The sequence below is a fragment of the Rhinolophus sinicus genome, chromosome 5 (genome assembly GCF_057876585.1).
Source record: "Rhinolophus sinicus isolate RSI-liver-muscle chromosome 5, RSI-T2T, whole genome shotgun sequence".
Lineage (NCBI taxonomy): Eukaryota > Metazoa > Chordata > Mammalia > Chiroptera > Rhinolophidae > Rhinolophus > Rhinolophus sinicus.
In genome coordinates, this window is record NC_142505.1 from 108,620,754 (window position 1) to 108,644,018 (window position 23,265).

A 23,265-nucleotide genomic window follows, 5' to 3' on the forward strand; every position below is an offset into this window, starting at 1 on the left:
ACCTCAATTTCATACACTAGTAACTCTCCAGTGCCGGAGACTTCGCCCTGACACACTCCCTGCCAGGTAGCCAGAGACGTGTGTCCATTCCAGAAGAGAGAAGACACTGCCCTTAGCTTGATCAAAGACACCAAGAAGTTGTGTTTTGCCATACATATTCCCCTAAAGGGAGCTGGGCCTCTCTCTCTCTCTCTCTCTCTCTCTCTCTCTCTCACTCTCACTCTCACTCTCACTCTCACTCTCACACACACACTTTCTTCCTCTTAACCAGCACCATCTGCACACACACTCCGCCATAGCTCTTTCCATTACTGCTTTTAACCTTGAAACCTCTTATACACTTACACATTCATCCTGTTCCTGCTCCTGCATTATTAATGGGCCTGGAGCAATCCAGCCAGAACACTGACATTACTAATTACTGCTTATAACCGAGAAGTAAGGAGCAGGGAGGAAAGTGGGTCACAAGACAGTGTCATAACAATAAAATACTGCTGTCGGGCAAAACTGCTTGGTGTGTGTGCTGTGTGTTCAGGGTGGAGACAGGCCTTCACCGCAGTGCTGAGGCCCTGCTGATGGGAGGGGTGCTGCACTTCCATTGGTCACCCCTGGCTCGTGTCTGTGTGCACAGGCTTAGAAAAGGGGAAATGCGTTTCCAGCAGAACCTGCAAACCAGAATTCTTACTCTGGCAGAACAGGCCATTTGGAAAGAGGCCCTTTGCACTAGGCTGGCAGTGTGAGCCAGAAGGAGACTGTGCAGGAGTGGCGATCCAGGGAGAATGCGGGGACCTGCCCGGCCCTTCCCCTCCAGGGCTGTCTGCTCATCGTTACGTCTCCTCCAGCCCCCAGACCCCAATTCCATGGCGAGTGTGTCCGCTTTACATGTGTACATCTATGTTGTTAGATGTGAGCACGGCGGCCCGAGTACATGTGCTTACCTGACTGACATACGAAATACTGGGCCAGAGCATGGTCCGAGGAGAAGGCGCCTGAATTGACGTGCCCTGACAAGCCAGGGCCCTTCCCCACCACCTCTCCTCTGGCGTGAGCTAACCCCAGCCCTGCTTACTTGGAGGGGCTGTTTGGTGCCTGCAGAGGTGCGTGAAGACACTGGGCTGCCGTGCCCATGTGCGCTGCTGTGATGGTGTCTGTGAGGGGAAGGCAGCACCGCCTCCCACAGCCCAAGGTGTGTGTGCTTCAGGGAGAGGAGAATTTCCTTCTGCCGTGCCATTGATGAATCTCAGGTCTCTAATGTTACCTGGGGAGCCTTAGCAAGAACCCTCCCCAGCTTCTGAGGAACACTGACCGCGTCTCCTAGAGGCCGGAAGTAGAAAGGGACTTGAAAGATCTGAGTAAAATAAAGTACAGCTGAATTCTGTACACATGGGTTACCTGCCCCTTTGTATGCCATTTTCTGAACTCTGCGTCTCTGAATTATTTATTCAAGTGTACTGTCTTAGAATCACAACCCTGGAACTAGATTTCTTATGTTTTGAAACTTTGCGCGTGCAAAGTCCAGGAGAAAAGGAAAACTACCTTGAAATAACATTTTTCAGTTGTTGAAAAGCAATTCAACAACAAGGAAAGACCATTTGGAGAGCCTACAAAGCTTAGCTTTTTCTTGAAGAGAAAACAGCTTCGTGAAAGTGAGAAATTATTGGTCACTTGCCAGTAGAACTGCGAGGAGGAAGATGTGGGTGTCTAGGTGCCTGCCTCCTGGTCTTGAGGGGTTCTGCTTTTTCTTTCTCGTTTTTCATCCGACAAATATGGCTGTCCTTGAGAAAGTGTTGGTGAGTCGTAATTCTCAAACCTGAAAGTAAATCCTGTCCCTTTCCCATATCTCACACTCCAGCAAGATGCCGAAGGCAGCTGTGTCGGGAGGGCAGGTGCTCTGAGCAGCGCTGCCCAGGGCCCCACTTCGGCTCCCGTGCTTCCAGCTCTCCAAGTGGGAACACGCGCTGCTGGTGGAGCCACAGACTGGGAATCCATTCTGGCTGTGGGCATGACTTCCTGTTCTTCCACAGCAGAGTCATACATGTTCCCCCAAGGTTTTCGGATCCACATGAGGAAAAGGGGTTGTTTCCTTTATTCAGCCCTTTTTTTTTCTGTTCATTCATTCTGTTAACATTTGAGTTCAGGGTCTGTCTCTTAAACTTTACTTTAAAAAGTAGTGATCTGCGTACCGTGTTTCCCCGAAAATAAGATCTAGCCAGACCATCAGCTCTAATGCGTCTTTAGAAGCAAAAATTAATATAAGACCCGGTTTTATTTTACTATAATATAACACCAGGTATAATATATAGTATAATATAATACAGTATAATATAATATAATATAATATACCGGGTCTTATATAATATAAGACTGGGTCTTATATTAATTTTTGCTCCAAAAGACGCATTAGACCTGATGGTCCGGCTAGGTCTTATTTTCGGGGAAACACGGTAGTAATGTTAGCTGTTGTCACTTAGGAGCCTGTGTCCTATTTTATCAAAAGCTACCCTTCTCTTGATGAGAAAGTGAGATAGGTAAATTGAGAATTGCCTAGTGCTAGAAAGTCACCAACAAGATTTCACATAACCCATTCTAAAAAAAAAAAAAAAAAAAAAGATTTATAGGCACTATCTCCAAGAATTGTACTGTCCAGTGAAAGCAAGGTACAGTGTGTGCAGTATGAGCTTTTGGCTCCTTGTACATAAATGTAAAGGATTTCTCTGTTAAATATCTGCTTTTGTATTTTTCTGGAATAAAACAAAACTGCAAAAGGAAGGTTTGAAATCAGAGGGGAGCTTTCAGTCTTCGTTTATACATTTTTGTATTTCCTAGTTTGTACATGTATCTTTTTTTGTTTTACCAATGTCAGCAGAGATTTAAAAAAAAACAAAAAGGCTTTTAGCATCCTACTTCATTTCCTGTCTACTTATATAATACTTTTTATAGCTTGTTAGTCTACTGTTCTCTCTATTTAAAAATAATTGAAAGAAGGCTAATCATTGCTAGAAGTACCTATCAGTTTTATACAACTCTATGCTTTTAACAGCTTTACACAACTCTATGCTTTTAACAGCTTTACACAACTCTGTGCTTTTAACAGCAAAACGAAAGCCTGGTGCCCTCACTGGCCAGCGATAGGAATCCAGGATGTAAAGCGGCAATGTACTCTGTAAGAATATTCTCATGATTGTTCCAGGAAAGCTTGGCAGAGCTTCATGCAATTTAGATAGTAAAATTCTGTTTTATTTATTTGAACTGCAGTGTGCCCTCCATCTGTTAAACCTGTGTCAAGGTCTTTATTTATAATCGTGTAGAAGTAAGTGAAAGTCATTAGGCAAAAACTTTGATATTAAAATAAGTGTTTTAAGTTTTCTCAATTAGGGACCAGAATCAAAACACAGAAACTTTTTTCATTGAACATGTTTGTTCCTCTGGTGTTTATTTACCTCCAGGACCATTCACCTCTTTAGTTTCATTTTCAAAAGCCCCAGGACTTACCCTCAAATGAAAGTAAAATTGTCTGAACAGCTGTTTTTTTCCTGCCAGAAAACAGAGGAAAGAGTATGATAGATTCTTAATTGTGGTATGACAATAAGAATTGGGGCGTACTGTGATCTAAATCAAGTCCTTCAATCTCTTAGTAACTTGGTTTCCTCATCTGTGAAATGGGTATGGTGATACCTACCTATCTCGTTATTTTAGGATTGAAGGAAGGGATGTTTGTAAAATTCTTAGGACCTTTAACCTTTAGCTCCTTGAAAATGTGGGTGGTTTCATTTATGTTCTCCCTCCCCTGGGGTTTAGGGATTAAACAAAAGATGAGTGTTTGTATTGTTTTTGATTCCTCCTCATTTGGGGGCATTTAATTTCTCTACTTTGATTTTATCCTGTGGAATGAGATCTGCTTACCTCAGAATCTTACAAGGGGCAGAGGTTCTTATCACAGACTTTCAGACCTAAAAGAAACTTAATTGCGATGTTTAGGTCCAGGTGTCACTCTGAGAATTCTTCTACATTATCTTTGTCCAAAAAGTAGACGAGTACTCTTTGGTTTCTAAAAACTCCACCTGTTCCCTGAATTTCTAGGTTTTGATTTTGAGCCTCGTATTCCTGAGAGATACATTCAACCGAACCTGTTAATGAAAGAAATTGGAATAATCCGGGATTCTGCTTTTTTATCTTACAAGATTTTTTGTAGGTAAAATTCCATTACCACAAATATCACTACCTTAGAAAGCTTTGTTGACAAGCTTTACAGACCCAGCTGTCTTACTTAGCTCAGGCTGCTGTAACAGACTATTGCAGACTGGGCGGCTGAGAAAACAAACATTTATTTCCCACCGTCTGCAGGCTGGGAAGTCCAAGATCAAGGTGCAGGCTGATTTCAGTTCTGGTGAGGGTTTGCAGATGGCTGTCTTCTCTGTGTATCCTCACAAGGTACAGAGCAGAGAGCTTCTTACAATGAATCCCACTCCTGAGCGCCCCACTCTGATTACCTTAATTAGCTTCTAAAGGCCCCACCTCCTAATACCATCACATTGGGGGTTAGGATTTCAACATAGGAACTTCCTGGGAATACAAACATTCGGTCCATAGCACAGCTCCTATATTTTTTTGAGAAATAGTTGATAACTACAGTTCTGACAGAGCCAAGCAATTTAGACAAGTCGTGGGAGCCCACAGTAGGTGATTTGGCCTGCGGTGTGAAGGCACTGAGGGTGGGAACCAGGAGCAGTTGATCAAAGGACTGATAACGTTCAGACTAATCTACTTGCTGTGTGACTGTCACGGATCGTTTACTCTGACTTTCCTCATCAGAAAAATGGACATGGTAATTCCTGTTCCACCCCCCTTTCAGGGTAGTTGTCAGAAGCAGCTGAGGTTCTATGAGGTGGGGGCTCTTTGACAAAGGAGTCGAGAGCTGGTCAGAGACCACGCAGCAGCTGTAATGTTCCTTGAGATTTCTGACAAGAACACTCGATTTTACAAATGCAAGATTGGGTCCCTCCAAGACACACTGTATGTGGGGGTGACCAATCTCTTTAATGGTTGATTATCAAAGAGAGGTTATCCCTGGAAGATGACACAAAGCTATGCATTATAACAAGGACGTAACAGTAGAAGAGAGGATCTCAGGACAGCAGAAGCAAAGGACTTTCCAAGATGCGGGTGGGGGTTGCCCCAGCAGGACCGGTTTGCGGGGTGAGGGTCAGGGAGAGTTAAAACCAAGTGGAGATTATCATTGGGTAAATAATGTGGAGCCTGAAAAGTGAAGATGTTTATCGAGGCACATTCTTCTAAAGCTCTGTATGGATTGAGATTGTATCTACATTCTTTCTGCCGTGTTGTTACAGTGTGTGCTTCACTGAATTTTTTACATAGTTTTCTGCAAGATCAGTACTTTAGAATACATTATACTGCTACCAATGTAAAGAATTCATATTTTGAAAGTGTTTTGCTTTTGTCCAAGCCTTCTTAACATACATATTTAATTACAAGGCATGAGGATTAATGGGGCTTTGAATATTTAAAGCCCCTTTCCCGAGATTAATTTGATTTAATTACTCCTGAGATAGATATTTGCAGCCTTGGTGACTTGCATTTGGCTGTGAGTGTGAGGAGAGGGGCTAAACCATGACTTCTGTCAGGTGCAGCTTTTGGCTTTTTTACTTCCCTCCGCTCTTATTTTCAGCTAATCATTTTGTCCTTTCCGTTTGGGGAGGAAAGAGGAAAAGGTAATAGAATTTGCCCCTGTGGAGTTTATCTTGTAGCTTGCTGTGTTTTCAAAGGAGTAATGTTTAGTGTGCATCCCTAAGCACCCAGGAAAATAAGGTGACAGGACAATGTCTGCAGCCCTGCTCTCCCAGAGACTTGAAAATCCTCTCTTGCCCACTGAGTCCTGCGACCCTGGTGCCCTTTATGGAGAGGAGGGAAAGGCACGGGCTCACAGAAGAGCTCGGACCCCAGACGGGCCACTGGAGTCCGCCTCTCCTAACATGAATCAGGTTTATCCACCTAGTTCTGCAGGTGGAGGTGAGGGAGCCTGGGGGGCAAAGAACCTGACCTTGTTCAGGTTCTCTGTGTTTCCATCTCAGCTGCCTCCGCCAGCAGAGCCACTCGTGTCCATGTCTGTGGGGACTGAATATCATGGGGCGTTTCCCTGGCTGAGCCCGACGACTAAAGGCTGACCCCTGTTTCTGTAGGGCCCTGGCTCCTGGTAAGAGTCCATGTGCAGTGCCCAACCAGGGACAAAGGTGGCGGGGCCGAGGGGAAGCAGAGGTTCAGCCAGCGGAAGCTGACTTCCTCCCGTGTGCACTCATCGCTAGCAGTCCCTGGGCACCCTGAAGCACACCCGGCTTGTGCCTGGCCAGGACAGGCGCCCCGGTTGTTGACTGATAGCCTGTCCCTGTGCAGCTGGAGCCTGTGGTTGGGGAGCAGCAGCAGAGCGCCCCAGAGCGCCCCAGGAGGTCGCGATTTTCCTTCTTGGGGAGATAAGGTGTTTTGCTGACCTCTTCTTCAGCCTCCTGAAAAAAAAAAGTGAGGCGTGTTCCTTGATTTGCTGGAGGAGAGGACCTGCAAGAGTAAGGTCCTTCCTGTTTTTCCTTCCTGTTTCTGAGGTGCCTTGAGCCCACGCTGCTTGGGAGCCCCCTCGGTATGAGTCCCCTCCCTCCCCCTGTGTTCGGCAGCCAGCGCACAGGTACCCCAGCCTGAGTGGGACTGGAGACACACACGGCCACTTGGGGTAATCTCACTGCCACGGACATAGCCAAGCTTGTGCTTTGCCAGAACCCCAGGGAGCATCATACAGCAGGAGTGGTGGCTGGTGCTTCCTGGAGCCAGGTCAGGGATACAAAATCTGGCAGCAGTTTGAACCTCAAGATTTTTTTTTTTTCTTTTTTAAATGCAGATGCTCAGCTTAGAAAGCCCAACTAATGGAAACTCATGTTCACCTGTCACAGATCAGTGCCAAATACTGGCCAGGCAGAATTGCTTTTCTGCCCCCTTGTTCTTCACACATCACTGTCTACTTTTATGTAGGCCTTCACTCAGCCACGGCCAGCCTTCTCACCATATGTACCCTGTCATATCATGATGTTACCATTTCTCTTTAAATGAAAGCTCGCCGCATTGCCATCTGGAATGAAGCTGGAAAATCCCCTCTCGTTTGTCTCTAAAAAATGGCCAGAGTAACCTGGCTGTAAGCTCTGCTCAGCTCATCGTGAGCTTTTTACGATTTTATCCCAAGACACTGATCTAACTTCCACCCCGCTCCCCCCAGTAATAATTGTCCAACTCATTGATTATCTACTGCTGTACCAAGCACTTTAAAAACTACTTCCAATCCTGAGTAACCCTGAAAGAGGTGGCGGCGTTATCCCCAGTTTACCAGATGGGGACGCTGAGGCTCGTGGCTGACACACCCATTTACACACCTGTAAATGGCAGAGCCAAAACTGAGGCCAGCGCATTGTTTGCAGAGTTCTGGTGCAGTGGTGACAATCATGATGCCTGTGTGCCTGTGGCGCCTACCTCAGGGTGTGGTGAGGAGTGTGGCAGCACTGCCCATCTCTCGTCACTGCCATCATTTATTGAGCACACATTTTCTCACTTCTCTTTACAGAATTCCTGCCAGGGCCTCGTTTTCCCCATTTTTATTGATGAGGAGGCTGAGAGGACAGGACTTGCTCAGATTCCTGTGGTCCCCTGCCCGGGCTCCTTCTGCCATGTGATGCTATGTCTTTAGTGTGTGGTCTGGCATTTGGTTTTTTGCCATATGATTGTAATCATGCCGTACGTACAATGTTGTGCCCTGTTTTTTTTACTCAGCATGACATAAGTGCCTTCTGCACATGACAAACAGTGCAAACCTGTGTCATGGATGGCTGTCATTCCATCAAAAAGATGCACTTTGATTGACTTAACGTGAACCCCCTGAATTGGAAACGTAGGGTGTTTTTGGGTTTTGCTGCTGCAAATAATGCAACATGTGGCTTTGTACCTAAAGCCTTTTCTTTTTTCAAATTATTCCTGAGGATAGATCCCTGGAAAATGACTCCTGGGTCCAAGAGAATCGATTTCCTTATGACTCTCAAAACCCCTTTCCAAAGGGGCTTAATGTAGTTATCTTTCCTCCGATACATGAGGCTTATTTTAAGGAAAAATGTCTGTTCTTTAGCCCCACGCTAAACAGTGACGTGTGCTGCATGGCTGCCCTTCCAGAGGGATGCTGACACCTGTGAAGGGCTCGTTTGTAAAGCAGCCTTTGCAGTGATTCCAAAGGACTCAGAATGGGAATTGGGGGAGTTCAGATCTGAGCAAAAGCAAATGTGGGCCAGCACATAGGTCCAGAAGCTGCCGGCTTTGCAGTTTTGAAAGGGACATAACGCACACAGTTTGTCCTGGCAGCATGGCACCCACTGTGGTCCCAGGTGCCCTTCTCTGAGTGGACATTTGTGGTGGCATTTTAAGTGCGGGCGTTTCTTGATTATACCTGCCTGCCATGAGGAGAACAGCTGCTGGAGCAAAGAAACAGTGTGAGAAGAACCAAAACTAACAGCTATGCCTCTGAATGTATCACCATGAACGTGTTAGCACACATTCCATCAAGGTTTTTGTTGGTTCAGAGTCTCTCACCTTTCGTTACCTTTATAGTGTTCTTTAGAAGACCCATGGGGACACTACCCTTTGAGGCGACACAAATTCTGTCTCATCTCTGAACTTGCTCTTGAGCTTGGTCTTTTCCCTTCTTGTTCTAGGTCTGTTTCCCGTTTGTAAAATCAGGGTTGAGGGGTGACGTTTGATTGGACGCTTTGATCTGAGTGTTAAAGCTGCCCAGTGCTGTCTGTGTCATAGGGAAGTTGTGACCAGTGAAGCCTGGGCCAACACACCAGACAGAAAACTGGCCCAGCGGGTTTCATTGTTGATGCTAAGTGAGAGGGGACAGGGAAGGGTTCTTGATGTGGCCAGTCATGAGGCTTGGTGCCGAGGGTCCTGCCTGACCCTTGAGGCTTTGAGAAAAACCTTGGAATAAACAAAACAGAGATGTGCACAGAACAGGGCTGGCAGTCTTCCTCCCAGAAACTTAGAAGCTGGTGGAGACGTGGTAATTCAGTCATTTCTCTGTAGCTATAAACTGTGACGCTTGTTTGAAGCCAAGGATGACTTTCCTCTTTCAGAAAGAAGCCAGCAGTAGGGGGGTTTCTTCTAAAACACTCCAGATAGATGATAGGAAATAAAACAGGGTTAGAATTCAGATTCTGGCCCGAATATAATAGATTTCCTGACAAGAAAGATAGGTTTTTATGTTAGACATGGTAACTAGAAATATTTGAGTGCTGGTGATGGCTGGGCTGGCTCTTCAGTGCTTCTGAATAACAGTACACAACTCAGGTACCATCTCAAGTTTATTCCAGCAGGGAAGTGCAGTTTTCCTGTTGGTCTAGTGAGGAGCTAACAGTTACAGCAGGCAGCCAGCAGAGGGCCCCAGAGACTCACAAATAAGCCTAGATTCTGGCTCTTGCTTGGGTGCTTGCCAGCTCCCATACCAGCTGCCCTTGGGCTCTGGGGGGGGTGTTCAGACAAGCCCACACTGCAGTGCTTGTCTCTGAATTGGGAGGAAACTCCAGCACCTCCAAGATCAAGATAGGAGTCAGGTAGAAGGTAGAAATTACAGTTACTTACGGAAGAACAGTTGCAGAATCTGGTGACCTGATAGTCTTCTGTGGCCTTGCCTTGACGGTGGGGCATGGGACAGTGTGCCCTTGTATGTAGAAGAGGACCCACTGGCCTCTACAGGAACCAGGAAGGAAGCAAGGAACTGTTTATCGAACTTCACATTCTGGTATCACCTTGCCCTGATTTTTACTGAGTCCCAATTCAGTGACCCTAATGGTCTCTGAGTGTATGAGCTTTCCCCGGGCAGACTCTTTCCTGAGAAATCCTCAGCAGCACTCCCAGGACTGTGGACAGTAAAAGCCAGAATGGGATTAAGCTGTTTGGCTCTTAGCCCCCAGGATTAGCGATGAGTGGCCGGATTCCAGACTGGTTCTCAGTAATTTCTTTCTAATCTGAGGATCCTGGCTGTAGGTGTGGCAGGTAGGTAGGTAGGTAGATATATTAGAACTCTATTATAATCTGCCAAAAACTCTATACGGGCCTTTGGATCATGGGCTGGACCTTATATTTCATTCCCTTTTCCGTATGTATATATATAGAGAGAGAGACAGAGTGATTGCATTTTTTTTCTTCTTGAAAGTAGAAGGCTTGAGAGAGTCGCAGGAAAGCCCAGAGCGCAGTGATATCGTTAGCAACCACATCCTACAACGGGTAGGGCTGCCTCGTGCTCAACTTTGGTGAATGTAGGAGGCCCTGCTTGTGCCATATTGTTCAGAAGCAAAGGAAAAAAGAAAATAATTGATGGCTCCTTGATGGACACAGTGGCAGTGTGTGTTCTGCAGTCTGAGCAAACACGCTCTGAAATGAACACCTCAACAGCTTAGAAAGAAATAAAATAATTTTCAGCTTTCCGCGCTATGTGAGCTACGTTAGAGTACCCTAAAAATGTTGGGTGGGAAGACCACACGTGTGTGCCTGTGTGTGTTCTGTAGTGGTATTTTACTTAAGTTATGCCACTAGTTAGGTTTCTTAAGGTCATTTAATACGGTTCAGTTTGTTTTGGTTTGGTTTTGTTTTTAAGACATTCTACCCACTGGAAATATAGGCCTTGGATGAGATTATATCCGGCATTGACTGGTCCCCTTTTGGAGCACCCCAGCTGGATACACACCTGGTCATAGGCCCAAGGTCAGCCTTGAAATAGTAGCATGGGACAATGGCTGGAGGGGAAGCGCTTTGAACCCGGGGCCCAAGGAAGGCCGGTAGTTATTCTGTGTGTCACAGTTCTCATACTACGCTGCGTGTTTGTGAGTCCTTGCTTTCCTTCCCAGTTGTTAGGCCTGACAGACCATTCTTTCAAAAGAATAGGGCTTAGGTGGACCAGCTTTTTCCGGCTCAAAGCTGCTCTTTCCAGTTGTACACCTATCCACTTCCTGTGCCCTCTCAAGGTGTCCAGGGCATTGTTTGTGTTCCAGGAGCTCCACAGAAGCGGCAGCAGCCACTCAGCCAGGCCCACAGGACGCAGGCAGTGGGTCTGGAGCGGACCGCACTGTGCGTTCTGCGCTGACGAGCTGTGTGCTGCGAGGCTGGGCGCGGGGCTCACCAGCTCCGCTGCAGGTGCTGCTGGAAGGTGTCCCCAGCAGCGGTTCTGAGGGCTGACCTTCTTTCAGGGTACTGCTTACTGCTGGCACATGCTGTCAGCTTTGCTTTGTGCTAAAGTTTGCATACATTCACAGGGCATGGAGCTGGGGAGAAGGGAACGTCTTTGGAATGAGCAGAACTCGGATAGAGGTGGTGCTGTGTCCTGTGTGGTCCCGCCTCTCTCCCCGGTCCGCTGAGGTACAGCCCGGGAAAGTCACTTCCCCTCGACCGATTGGTGCTGGTTGCCACTCCTGAGTCAGGAGAGTCTGGTCTGTGGCTGACTGGTGTCTGCGCAGAGCTGGGCGATGATGGGTGTGAGGCGCCCAGGACAGCAACTAGCACGTAGCAAGCACTTAATAAACGGTGCCGTATTCAAGTGTCCCAGAGCCACTACTGCTTTCTCTGCCAGCGTATTAAAATCAGAAATTAACTTTTCAGTTAGGTTGTGGGAGATCTGCCGTGGCACATACGGAGCAGCCTTTTCATACACCAACCGTTTTGCATCCTCACTCTAAAGGTGCCCCTTTGTGTTCCTGCAAGTGAGTCTGTTCAGCCTCGGACATCTTCCGGGGGTTCCCTGGCCAGCAGATCGCTCTGATGGGCTGTGATGCCTTAGGGCTGTTTGGGGTTGTTCTGAATGTAGCCAGGTGGACGAGTTCCTTCTGAGCCTCCTGTCCTTCCCGTCACCTGGTCCGCCTCACTCGGGATTGTCGTCGTGGCCTCGTGCGCCCCGTTTCCCAACTCTCCTCCTTCTCCTTTCTCTTTGCCCTGTCATGTCAAGTGGGCCTTTTGGTTCCTTTACTTCACCCCAGTTAATTAGAACCTGCAGTGGTTTCTAGGGCCCCCGGTCTTTGCCACTCTTTCTAGTCTGGCCCCTTCCACCTGATTTCTCACAAACTCGGCCGGTCCCCCACCTGCCTACATGTGTTCACGTAGGTGCCTTCACCTTCGACCATCCTTCCCCCATTCTCTTCACTGCTGGTCCTGCTGTCTCCACAAAGGCCTCTCCAGTCCACGCTAATTACCACGTGGAGGCAGGCAGCCAGGCAGAGGCCCCATTTTACTCACTGGGGCTCCATAAAAGAATCTTAGTAACCACTGAGTGTTCACCATGTTTCCCTGAAATCAAGACCGGGTCTTACATTAAGGTTTGCTCCAAAAGGCGCATTAAGGGCGGGCTTACGTTCAGGGGATGTCATCCTGAAAAATCATGCTAGGGCTTATTTTCCAGTTAGATCTGATTTTCAGGGAAACACGGTAACCTGCTTCCCCCACTCACAGGTACTGTTGGTGCCAAAGACAGTATTGCCCGCAGGTGGGGTTTGGTGTTGGAGGTACAGCTGTCTCCGCTACAGGTTGTTCAATAAACTGGTCTTGGGATCCAGTAGGGTGGAGGGGATGCCCACCCTGTGCGCCTGTGTGCCTGTCCCGTTGTGAGTGAGTGGAGAGGCTGACAGACACCAGTCTGTGTCTCTTGTTAAGACACAGGAAACCTATAAATTGCAGCTTCTTAGGCTATGGCCCAGGAAACCTCAGTACTTACAAAGATATTCTGAGCAAGGGATCCCCAAAGGTCTAGTGATAGAATCTAGAGAGATAAACTCAAGCACTTCTGGCCAGGGGACACCTTAGCTGTGTCCAAGCAAAGCCACGTGCTCCACTGGTGCTGAGCGGCCTTGGCTTCTCACTGCCCTCCTAGATGCAACACTCCCAGCCCCCCACAACCCCCTTGCCTCCAGTGTCCCACCTCTCCTCGCAGCCTGTTCTCCACCCTGCGCTGTTGCCTGCATTTCCACAGCAGTCTCCTAACTGGGCTTCCGTGTCCCTTCACCCCCCACCCTCCCGTCCCATGCTCCACACCTACAGAACAAGCTTGGCCGTTTTCTCTCCCGTTGCCAACCCTTCAGTAGCTCCCGCTGGCTCTCAGGAGGCTCTTTAGGAGGCCTTACACGTCTGGCCTCCCCTGCACAGCATCTTGTTCCAGCCACACACTACTTGAGTTGCCGCACTAGCCAGGCTCTCTCACGTCTCCACACTGTACTTGTCGCACCCTCCAACCTCTCCTGGGCGATTTCTTCCTCAGCCTTGGAGCCACCTTCCCAGGCCGCACCCCCAGCCCTCCCCTGAGCACCCAGGACACCATGTAACCTGACTTCTTTTCTTTTCCTCCACCCCTGAGCAGAAACACTGTGGGATCTATCTCACTAAACTGGCACCTACTCGGGACCTGTCATAAGAGTTTGTTTGCATGAACAGGTGACTTAGCCGTGTGTAGTAGCCCCACTACTCCCGATAATGTCTGCTTATGAGAAGACAGCCGTTTCCAGAGGGGCCTTCTGCAAGCAGCCGCAACCAGGAACTCTCATGTACTTGTCTTTGGGGTGGGTGGCAAGGGAGAAGAAAGTGAGGAGGGGAATATTCTCTGGATGGCTAAGGAAAACTACATATGGTAACTCTTCAAACGGGGGGAAGGAGGAGAACAGCAGGAGACCAACCGGCATGTGTAGCAGTTCAGTGGAGGAACATGCAGTCACACCTAAACTAGAGCCAAGGCGCCGAATGGTCTTTGGTGCCAGTGGTCATCCCCCCGCTGGCCCATAAAGTGTGAACCCAGAAGCTGTAAAGGGGTCCCACACATGCACCACCCCCCAGATCCAGCTCGTAACCATGTCTGTTTAATCCTCAGCAACACGATAAACTATTTTAGCTACCAGTATGTTAAATCAGATCGTATGTGAAATTCTAGATTTCTAGCTTCACTTCAATTTAAAACCTTGGGCAAACTGAATTCTCACTTTGGCTTGGCAGCTGTTGGTCACCACTCTTGGTGGTTATATTTCTGACAGCTGGCATTACCTGCCACCCATGTGGGCATTTTGAGTTTGCAGCTCCTAGTCTTCTGTAATCTCCTGAAAGTCAGGGACAATCTTGTTCATCATAGTTTTAGTTCCACTTCCTAGCACTGTGTCTGGCTTGTTTGGTAAATGTTTCTTAAAATAGATTAAAAATAGATTAAAATTACTCTTACCTAAGTATCATAACTATTTGTCATTGGATTGGGTACCAGCAAAGGATGCAAGGAAATAGAAGCAAATTTAATCAAACGTGTGTTTTGTGAATTCTGGAAACCGTGTTCATCTGGGTGGAAAGTAAATTGGTGGCTCCCTTGGTTTTTCTGGGACTTAGTCCCAGTCTCTCCAGCCTGTTTCCCGTCTGTCCCCCCAAGGATCATGACTTAGCATCTCCACCACATCTGGAGATCCGAGGGCAGCATGTGCATGAAGGGGTCAGGACTCTCCGGCTGCACCGCCATCTAGTGTTTGATTATCACTGAAGGCCACTCGAGTAGTTTGCTGAGGCTGCCATCGCAAAGTGGCAGAGCCGGGGCGGCTAAAACACCTCTGTGAAGGCCTTGTCTCCAAATCGATTCACATTCTGAGGTGTGGGGGTTAGGATTTCAACATCTGGATTTAGGGGGCACATGCTTTAGTCCATAACAGCCACAAATAAATGGTGTCATTTTGGGGGGCGGGGGGGTCTGATTCAGTTGGTAAAACAATATAAAGCAGGAACTGTTACCATTGGGCTTTCCGTGGAGCCAGCGACACCTCTGTTAGAGGATTAGCAGATGTGTCCCTGTGCATTTCCAGGTTACCCAGCCATCATCCAGGCACAGAGCAGAGCTTGGGGAGCCTGGTAAAGGCAGGTGGCTTCTCATGAAGGTTCAGTCTCTTGTCCATGTGCTGGTATTTTGAGCAGTTGCTTTAAGGAGATAATTAAGAATAAAAACAAAGGTACTAGCAACACTAAAGCAGGCTCCCTACCACTCAGGCAGCTCTCTGAGAGGCCAAGTGTCCGTGGAAATCACCGTAGGCCTTCTAGGAGAGGGGCGTGAGTGACGTGGTTCCCACTGGGTAGACCTTCAGCTCTACCTTCCTGGGCTGGACACTTGCCCTCAAGAAAGACTATAGACGCGCTCCTTATATGGCCAACACTACAAGTTCCCCCTGGGTAGCGCACATAACTGGAACTGAGAGGGAGGGCTGTGGATGAAGACTGAAGGACAGCTTGAAAAAGATGAGAGGAAAGTCACGTTTGCAACTTGCTGTGCTACGAGACCCATTTACAGGACCTTAGTTGCACCTTTGCTTCCAGAGGTCACCTTTGGGTTTTTGAACATGAAGAAACTAATGAAAAGGTGGGCTGGGGATTAAGCATGCTTTGGGTCAAGTGGTAGGTCCTATGTAGTAGGGAATTGCATTGGTGAGTGTCTGTGATCAAACATTTTAATAGTGTTTGAGATCGTGTGATCCTAAGGCTTGTTTTATACTTGAGTGACTGTACCGAAAATTTAAATCCAAGAATAAGCGAACAAGACAATAAAGGACAGTTTTCTTCGTCAGACAATCAGCTTAGCACTCTCTCCTGGTTCTGAATGTCTTTTCTTGGCAGCTTCCTCGACATGGCGTTGGGCAAGCCTGCCTCCCGCATAACTGGGTCCTTCTGTGCATTGGCAAGCAGCCACTGGTCAAACGGTTGTGTGCTCATTGCAAACAGTTTCTGTACAGCCCTGAAGACCCTGTGTCAGCATTGTTTCCAAGAGTACTTACGAAATGCATTCTCCACCATCTCATTTTCAACATCAGTGTTTGGCAAATTTAATACAAAGTTTAGGTCTTGATTTACAAACATGAACAGTTGCAGATTTCACTCTCAGCCCTTTCTGGCACCTCACTCTCTAGTACCTTTTGGTCTCTTCCTGTTAACTGTGTTGATCGCCTTCCACCTGAAGCACGATGGCGTGGGATTTCATGAGCGTGGAGGAAACTCCGCCAGTCTTAGCCATGCTGAAAGAACGGATAATGAATATAAGCAACTTCCTAGCATGGCCAGTAGCAAAAATTGATCTTCTAGAGAACCGAGGTTGTCTGATTTTATTTTTCTTTTCTGAATAGAAATATCAAAAGGATCACAAAACCAAGACCTGTGTAGAAAGATCAGGGCTTCTTAAACTTCACTGACTCAGATTCACTCTGCAGTCTTGTCAAAATGCAACTCTAATTAGTAGGTCTAGAGTGGAACATTCTGCATTTCTAACAGGTTCCCAGGTAGACAGTGCTGCTCACCCTTTGAGGAGCAAGGGACTAGGTAACCATCTCCTGAAGAGACCATTGATAGCCACTTACCTGCCTTAAAATATTCTCTAACGTTCTTTATAGTATCGTGTCCCACGGAACTAAAAATCATTGGTTAAACCTGAGGGAGAGGACTTGTTCCCAACTGGGTAAAGAGCCATGTGGGTAGGGTTGTGAGAATAATGGTGTCTGGAGACATCAGCTGGGTGACATACTGCCCGATAGCATGGTACTGTTTCCCATAACAAAAATGTGTGACAGACCATAGCTAGAATTGCCAAAAGCATGTGAACTGGGACGATGAAAAGACTGAGGCATTGGAAGGATGATAGCGTGCCCGCGCTATTTCTTATGATGCGTTTCTAGAGCAGGACCAGTATCCATGTCTCTGTTCTGTGCCTTCCAAGCTGGGAGTCTTCCACTTGGGCTTCTTATCATGCCCCTGTGTCAGGTGGATGTTTTTTCCTCTCCTTTGTGACCCACATGCTCAGCACATAGCTCCTGCACTCCAGAGAGGCTTTCCTTTTTGTCACACTTAACAGCAAGGAAGGAAAGATTGAAAGCCCACCTTTGCTGTCTCCTCTGAGCGGGGGCGGGGGGCATGGGGGGGTGAATGAGAACATGAAAAACAACTAACGTAGGCAGCAGCAGCTTTCTCTCTGCAAGCCTGCCGCCTAAAGGGCACTTGTGAAGTCCGCTATCACCTCTGCCTCCGGCTAAGGTCAAGGAGAGGACCCTCCTTCAAACCCCAGAGGAAAGGGACTGTCAAATACCACGCATGAGCAAGCTACGTCGCTCTTGGTTTTCTTATCCTGCTTATAAAAGTTAAACAGTAGGTACTGGAATAGAATTAGTGAATGGTAAGCTGGCCAGTAGGGATCAAAAGTGACTGCCCTTTCATTTTGCTTTACCTTTGTTTGCTCTTTCCTCACCATCTGGTGAGGATTCTTCTGTCTCCTCATGATATAAAGAATTTGAAAGAACTCGGAGTTCTTTGGAGAAACATCATTCTAAAAACCTTGGCAAGTATGTGGTCCCCTTGACTCCCATCCCTTTTCCAGGAGCTGATTATGGCTGTGTATAAATGACCGTCCACTCCCTGGACAGGGAGGAAGGCCCCGAACTCTAAACGAGAGAGCTTTGTGATCAGATGTGGTCCCTGCAGACTATTGCCAGGGACCCCAAGCCAGGGACGAGGCCCTCATTCAAAGGCATTCCCGTGCGTGAGGCAGAAGGAGAGCACGCAGTTTGACAGCTCCGGGCTCTGTTGACAACACCCGGCAGGCACTCTACTTGGTCCCCAGTGGTCACTTAGTAAACATGTTAAGTGGCTGATGTCAACATAGAACCTGCACTGTAAACCTTATGGACAAAAAGAAGAGGAAAGACAGACACGTACCCAGAGTGCACCACATGCAGATGTAGAAAACCAGCCGCGGGGAACAGCAGGCTGGTTGCTGATGCTGTAGTTACTAGTTAGAAACACAAATGAGGGAGTGGACGAGGTATAGCAGAGAAGGTAAGCCCCCCAATGAAGTCAGCATTCAAAGGCACCGTGCCAGAGGCGACATTTTCCCGATCCTTCCGCTACTCCAGGGAGATCTGAAGAGTAAGTCTTTGAGAAGAGACCAGGGAACCTGCCTATGGCAGTAAATACCCACCAGTCATTTGTCTTACTCTCCACCTCCTAGGCGCCTTCTGCTACACTGTGTTGTCTTTATTCCCTTCAGAAGGAGTTGGAACAGCAGGTGGGTAAGGCGGGTGAGCTTTAAAAATAAAAGTGGAAGGAAATCCAATGGGACTTTCCACTTAGCAGCCAAAAGTACACCTGAAACCACAGCTCAGAAACCATTACTTTAAAAAGAAAAGAAAATGAATTTCTGAAAACCAGCTTCCTCTATGTCATTTTTTCTCCAATCTGTCTACTCAGAATGGTGAGCCCTAAAATCCCCTGAACAGAACTTGTGTATGTCTGTCTTGGGAACAGGAAGCAAAGGAAACTAGAGAGAGGGTCCAACAAAGAGTGAATGGGGCCACGTCCAAAGGAAAGAACATCAGGCTTGGCAAAGGAAAGGCCCGCATGGGGCCTCTACCTCCTCATGAAGTCCAGCTCTGAAAGCGGAAGTTGTCATCAGAGAAAGAGCAAGATTGAGGGGTCACTGTGGAGGCTGTCAAGCAGACAGAAAAATGCAGACATATGGGGCCTATCGCAGGAGGGCCGGGGAGAAAGCAGCCACTGGAGAGAAATGATGTTTAGAATGGTTCTCTTTTCTGTCCTGCTCGAGTGCTCTTTGGCTATTCCCCTCCTCCAAGAACCTGTTCAGGGAAACACGTTCTTGGGAGCAGAGCTCTCAAGTTTTCCAGAAGTCATTATCTAGTCTCAGTATCAAAAATGGTCATATGAACTGTAACAACCAATTTTAACAGTTATATGGAGGCTGTGTCCTTTCACGCCTGCCAGGCATAGATACCTGAGGAAACCCAACAATACTGGGATGATAGTATTTAGATGGATTGCAATGGGTTGCCCATCTCGGAGTTCCATTTTGTAAGTTAGAGCTGAAATTTGTGGCTCCAGGAAGCTTATGATCTTATATTACGTGAATGTTGCAGTTCTAACCCATCAGTAATTAACAAAATTTGAGCCAAGAATTGTCTGAGTATTATCTAGTGGTTGAATGGGGCTCAAAGTTAAGCCAGTTACTTGTATCGCTCTTGGTTCCAGGAAGCCCAACACTAGCAGAGTTTGGGTTCCTGTCACTCGGGAACTACACAATGGGTGAAATTCTGTATCGAATTTTACAAGACTTCACCAGAGAGAAGACACTACTGATTCAGAAGCTGGATTTTTTCATGCTGGCCCAAACCAAATCCACATGAGATTGAGAGAGAAATCAGAATGCTAGTTTAGTCACAGATGGAGCTGTCGCGTAGATACTCAGGCTGAGCCTCCAGCACTTGCTGTCTGTCTCCAGCGGCACATCTGAGAGGGAGCCTAAGGCAAGGGAAGAGGTCCAGTCATCTCACGGCCTGTGCAGTTCCCTCTCCCTTAGAGTGTGTGACGTAAAGATGACGGCTTCTTGATTTCCCCTTTTCCTAACCTCACATAACTCAGGTCACCTCTTTCTTTGCCTCAGATTGGTTGGCGCTTGCCTTAGGCTGCAGTACTCGCCTCCTTGGTCATACTTCCCGTTGTATTTGCAGTTTTGCCCCTTCCATACTGGTCTGTCTCCCCAGGAAAATACCGGGTTTCTCATGTTAACACTGGGGGGGGGGGGGTGACTTCTCTCCAAGTTCTGGGCTCCAAGGGGCCTTTATTGTCTGCCTCCCCCAACGTCCCTGCCCTGTAGGCTAACACCATGAGAATATAGATGCTGTCCCGAGTGGGAGGTGCACTTTTTGGTTTTCCCGAAATCTGGAGCCTCTCTTCCTGGGAGTGGTGCAGGGAAGAGCTGGCTTGGGCTGCTTGGGCTTGTTTCTGCCCAAGTTCAAGCAGTGTTTATTTTTGACAGTTTGAAATGGTCTATTATTAGATGCACCACTTCCTAATCGTTGCTTTGCTGCTGAGCCCCATAAAGGCTGTCGCTCTGTCTGATTCTCATGCAGCGTTGCTCGCTGCGGGCATTCTGTCCGTGGTAAACTGGACACGAGGCCGTTTTCCAATTGCTCACAGTCATCCTGGGAGTTCCTGTTACGAGAAAGAGTCTCTCTGATCCTTTGAAGTAACTTTTTGGGGTTTTTTTTAATGAATGAATGAATCCTAACTTAATGGCTTTCAAACTGTTTTGACTGTGACTCTATAGTAAGAATATATTTTATTATAAACCCAATATGTACATGAATATATGCATATATGTATAACCAAAGCAGTAGTTTTATAAAATAAGTAACTGACATGTGGAATGCACTTTCATATCTTCTTTTCTGTTCTAGTTAAAAAAAAATAAACAAAAAACACCGGTCATTATTTATGTAAATGATTTCACATCCCACCAGTGGGTTGCAATTCATGGTTTAAAAATCATCGCTGTAATTAACTTTGCTTCCACAAACTTGTTGTATTGAGTGTGTACTGTGAGCAAACCACTTTGGATGGGGCTTAGTCACAGCCTCTGCCCTCCTGCCCTTTCAAGGCCCTGAGTATAACACAGTGGCTGGAAAGGCCCAGGGTCCTGGCAGAGGTGTGACTCAGGCGGGAGAGCTCTCCATGAAAAGGGGTGCAGATAGGAGTGCACTGGAACTTTACCTCACTCAAATCCTCTTTTACCTCTGTGTACTCTGGGTACGTGCCAAAGTTCTCATTGAGACCTCACAGGCCCCAGATACCCCGCCCTCCATTCAGCTCTTACTGGCCTTCCAGCTCACTCCTTGCTGTTCCTTACTCAGCCTGGAGTTCCTTCCCCCAGGCTCACTTCCTCAATTTTCTTAAGTCTTTGCTTCAGTACACCTTCTCGAAGAGGCCTTCTCCTGCCACACACTCTTTGTGAACAATTCCCCTCTCTGCACCCCAGCACTAACATTCTTCCTTCCTGGATTCTTCTCCTTAGTACATAAATGTCCACGTCCTGGCATTGCCCTCCTGGTGTTGCTAATATCGTCCCAGTGATGCTGTTAAATGGGCACTCAGTCATCAGTATTTGGATAACTACTATAAGGGGACTGGTTTTTGTTTGTGGTCGTTCTGATAAAGGTAAGTAGAACTTATATGTATTCCAGGAAGCACTTACCTCCACTTTCTTTAGAAGTCCTGGTCCCGGTAGACAGTAGTAAAAGCAGGCAACTGTGGCTTCCTGGTTCTCATGCAGTGAGATGTTATCTTTCTCGGTTTGTCTCGATGTTCTAACTTTCTGTCCCTAGGGGGCAGCATTAGCACAGAAACCGGTGAAACACCTATTCCAGTTTGTCACCTACTGTTGGTGGATCTAAAGGAAAGGAGTGCTGGGCTTCTTTCTAATCTGCAGGTGTAAGACAGAGAAGTCTCTTTTCAGAGTCTGCTTCTGTGCATAGAAATGGTAGCGTGAACATCCAGTGCATACATTTTTTACCGTGTTTCCCTGAAAATAAGACTTGCCCGGATAATCAGCTCTAATGTGTCTTTTGGAGCAAAAATTAATATAAGACCTGGTGTTATATTATATCCGGTATTGTATTACCTTATATTATATTATATTATATTATACTCGGTCTTATAGTAAAATAAGATCGGGTCTTATATTAATTTTTGCTCTAAAAGACGCATTAGAGCTGACTGTCTGGCTAGGTCTTATTTTCAGGGAAACAAGGTAAAAGCCCGTAAGTATATGACCATCAAAAAATAAGAACAGTATGGAATCTTCCCCAAAGAAGTCTTTTCCTCAGGAATGTTGCCCAGAGCTGTCTCATGTGCCTTTTCACCCCGTGTAAAATGCAAAGTTCCAGGAGTAGTGGGGCCTTTTCTGCTTGGAAGGGAGCAAGCACACTTTGTCCTGGCACCTTTGTCTCTAATTTTTCATACACTCAGCTCCTTGTGTGGGTCAGACCTAGTGCAAGGCCCTAGAAATCCAAAGGAAACCGAGGCTGGAGTGGTAGATTGGAAGCTCCTTGCGATCAGGAATTTGCAGCTTATTCACCGTTGCATCCCCACATGGCACAAAATCGGCACTTAAAGATAACTTTTTTGGAGTAGGTGAAGTGAGCCCTCCATTCCCAGCCTGTCCGTAGTGGTCAGTAGGGCATAGTCTTTGCCTGCAAGGAGTCCTTGGAGATGTGACAGTCAGATAATTAAGGCAGTGTTGTAAGTGCTGTAATGCAGTGGGAGCCAAGAGTTCCAGGAATCCGGGAAAGAGTGACAGCTTTGCCCAAGTCATTTGGGAGTCCCAGAGCCCCGGTACTGGAATGAGAACTGATGGGTAGGCATGGCCAGAAGAGAAAGGACATCTAGGCGTAGCGTTGTGCGGTTGAGGGTGACCGGCGTGTGGCACTGGCAGGAGGCCAGGATGCTGGCCCTGGATGCAGTAATGACACCCTCGGGGGAGCTGCTTCTTTGGGCTCCCGCCACCCCCACTGCCCTGTCCTGCTTCCACCTCTAGCAGGCAGGTACCCTGCACACCAGGCCTGTACTCCCACCCCTCCCCACCCCACTCGTGCTTCAGTTCCAGGAGTGCTCAGTGCTCATTGTCTTCTGATGGCATAGATGTTCCTGTGTATTGGTGCAGCCCAGCCCACTCGCCCAGAGGGCAGGAACTTCATCTGTTCACTGAGCCTTTCTGAGAACAGAGGCTGACTGTGTGGCATGCTCTCCGGAGGTATTTGTTGAAGGGGGTGAGGGAGCCAAAGTGAGAGTGCCGTTGTTCCTTTCAGCGCCCGAATCGTCCCCGTGACCAGTGTCACTCAGAACAGAACTGGGACCCAGAGCAGTGTTGGTGATGGTGATGATGTCAGGCATTGTCATTAGCAAGTCTTCACATAGCACAGTCCTGGCCACCTTTAGAGAAGTGAGTGGCAAGTATTTATAAGTAAAGGCCCAAGCGCTGGTTGAGGAAAGGACCCAGTAACTGATACTTGGTACTGGTGTGGAATCCTCACGTTGAGCTTGTCTAGCTGTACGTTTAATAGGAATCTAAAAACTCGCTTCCTTCTGTGCCCTGCCAGACATCCGTGCAGCTGGCTAGAGGTGGCAGGAACAGCTCCTTCCTCACTCGGGCCAGTCTGAGATTGCGTGGTGATTAGCAGGTTCCTAGCGTTACCATTGAGAAAGCCTCGTCCACCTTGCCTCTTCCTGGGTCATTCTCAGCTCTCCAGGAAGCCTGGGGCTGGCATCCTGCACAGCTGCAGCTGGGCACCCACGCTCTCGCTACCCTGGCGCTGGCTTCTCCGCAGCCTCGCTGAGCTTTCATCTGTG

At 47.5% G+C, this 23,265-nt stretch overlaps 1 protein-coding gene and 1 long non-coding RNA gene across 4 annotated transcripts in view; one reads left to right on the top strand and one right to left on the bottom strand.

The window, feature by feature from the left end:
* Positions 1–23,265, top strand: part of RNF216 (ring finger protein 216) — a 116,281-nt gene that overhangs the window by 61,876 nt on the left and 31,140 nt on the right. The window lies entirely within an intron of this gene.
* LOC141567319 (uncharacterized) lies at positions 19,219–21,398 on the bottom strand. Its single transcript, XR_012489905.2, has 2 exons — positions 21,113–21,398; positions 19,219–20,073 (listed from the first exon to the last, which is right to left on the bottom strand). It is a non-coding gene; the product is annotated as an uncharacterized LOC141567319 (long non-coding RNA).